General features: G+C 42.5%; 1 pseudogene; it reads left to right on the forward strand.

The window, feature by feature from the left end:
- The first annotated feature begins 259 nt into the window (after positions 1 to 259).
- Positions 260 to 2,193, forward strand: LOC127677235 (pre-mRNA-splicing factor CWC22 homolog; annotated as a pseudogene).
- Positions 2,194 to 2,576: the final 383 nt, after the last annotated feature.

Here is a 2,576-nt window from a genome sequence, read left to right on the forward strand (position 1 = left end):
ACTTGATCTTGTCTGCAAGGTCATTGCTATATTTTCAATCTGCCAAGAATGATTGTTTTTGCATTGACTGAGCTGTTTCCTTTCTACTGTTTATAGAAGGCCACCATTTGGAACTTCCAGTGTGAAGGCCCTGCAGTGTGGAGTTGTAGGAGACATGTGGGGACAGAAAATTAAACTGTCAGGGAATTCAGACCATTGCGTAGTTGTCACTTGAATGAACCTGAGCCATCTGGGTTATTGGGTCAGCTGACAGCAGAAGATGCAAACTAGCGTGGCACACATGAAACAGTTTTCTGGTCACGCCAAAGGGCAGACCCACAATTCCTACCACCGGATCTCGGCCCCAGAAGACAGATGTGCAGAACAAGAATGTTCTCGTCAGGATAGAGACTACTCTGATTACAGCCAGACGGACAATGAACGTTCTAAAACTGAATGCTCTTGTGATGACAGCACGGAATCATGAAGAAGGGGCCGAGAAAAACCCAGAGAAAGAGTTAGAGTTGCATGTCATCAGAAATGGTCCCTGAAATCTCCATCTCCTGAAAGAAGAAGCCCAGGCCAAGGAGTGACCCAGAGTTCTACTCAGGAAGAACCTACAGGGAAGAAAACAAAGAGGGATGAGCTGGACCCACTGCTCACCCAGCCTGGGGGAGCATATATTCCTCCCGCAAAGATCAGGAGGATGCAGGAACAGATTACAGATAAAAGCAGCTTAGCATATCAGAGGATGAGTTGGGAGGCTCTGAAGAAATCAATCAATGGTCTCCTCAACAAGGTCAACATCTCCAATGTAAGTATCATTGTCCAAGCGCTCCTTCAAGAGAACATAGTCAGAGGGAGAGGATTGCTGTGCAGATCTGTTCTGCAAGCACAGAGGGCTTCTCCAATCTTCACTCACGTCTATGCAGCGCTGGTGGCAATAATCTACTCAAAATTCCCATGGATTGGAGAACTGATGCTCAAGAGACTAATTCTTAACTTCTGGAAAGGATATCGAAGGAATGATAAACAACTCTGCCTGACTGCTTCAAAGTTTGTGGCACATCTTATTATCCAAAATGTGGCCCATGAGGTTCTGTGCCTGGAGATGCTCACTTTGCTTCTCGAGAGACCAACGGATGACAGTATTGAATTGGCTATCGGCTGCCTCAAGTAGTGTGGTCTCAAATTAACCCAAGTGTCACCAAGGGGGATCAGTGCAATCTTTGAATGCCTGTGAACCATTCTACACAAGTCTGAGATGGACAAAAGAGTTCAGTACATGATTGAAGTGATGCTTGCTGTTTGGAAGGATGGATTCAAGGGCCACCCTGTTATTCTAGAAGGACTTGATTTAGTGGCAGAGGACGATCAGTTGACACATATGCTTCCCCTAAAGGATGACTACAGTCTAGAAGATCTTCTCAATATTTTCAAGATGGATCCTCATTTTATAGAGAATGAAGAGAAGTACAAGGCTATTAAAAAAGAAATCCTTGAATAAGGAGACAGTGATTCAAACATAGACCAAGAAGCTGGAAGGAGTGAAGCTGAGGAGGAGAAGGAGGAGGAAGTGGAGGAAGGAGAAGAAGAGGGAGGAGGGCAAAAGATATACATGACAAAACTGAAATCAACCTAGTCTCATTTTGCCGTATAATCTATCTTGCCATTCAGTCAAGTTTAGATTTTGAAGAATGTGCACACAAGTTGCTGAAGATGGAGTCTGCTGAGAGCCAAACAAAAGAACTCTGCAACATGGTACTTGATTGCTGTGCCCAACAAAGGATGTATGAAAAATATTTTGGCTTGTTGGCTGGATGATTTTGTGTGCTGAAAAGAGAATACATGGAATCATTTGAAAGTCTTTTCAAGGAACAGTACCACACCATCCATCGCTTAGAGATGAACAGATTGAGGAATGTTGCTAAGATGTTTGCTCACCTTTTATACACAGATTCACTTCCCTGGAGTGTTCTGGAATGTATAAAGCTGAGTGAGGAGACCACGACATTGTCTAGTAGGATTTTTGTCAAGATCTTCTTCCAGGAACTGTTTGAATACTTTGGCCTTCCTTAGCTGAATGCAAGGTTAAAGGATGAAACTCTTGAGCCATTCCTTGAAGGACTGTTACTCCAAGACATCCCACACAATACCCGGTTTGCCATTAACTTCTTCACATCCATAGACCTGGGAGGTTTGATGGAGCTTTGACAAGGTATTTTATTGTATTTTATTTTGTTTAACTCTCCATATATCAGTACAAATGAAACAATACCAAAAATATGGCATAGAAATGCAAATGATCTTTAGAGCAAATACCTTCTAAAAAATAGTGATCAGAAGGGAGATGTTAAGAGTCAATCACCAAGGTCACTGTCACCTGGCTACCCAATTTGAACAATAGGAGGGACATGCTTCATTCTTGCAGGGATGGTTATACATGAACACAAGAGCTATGCTCTTAGTTGGAAAATTTGAACAATGATCCTTTTGTTTGTTCATGCTATCCCCAGTTTGTTTTGGCATAAGCAGCCTGCAAACTGTTTCAGAATAGAATTGTAGCTCTACTTCACTACTACTGAAAATCAGTATCT

This window comes from Apodemus sylvaticus, chromosome 2 (assembly GCF_947179515.1).
Source record: "Apodemus sylvaticus chromosome 2, mApoSyl1.1, whole genome shotgun sequence".
Classification (NCBI taxonomy): domain Eukaryota; kingdom Metazoa; phylum Chordata; class Mammalia; order Rodentia; family Muridae; genus Apodemus; species Apodemus sylvaticus.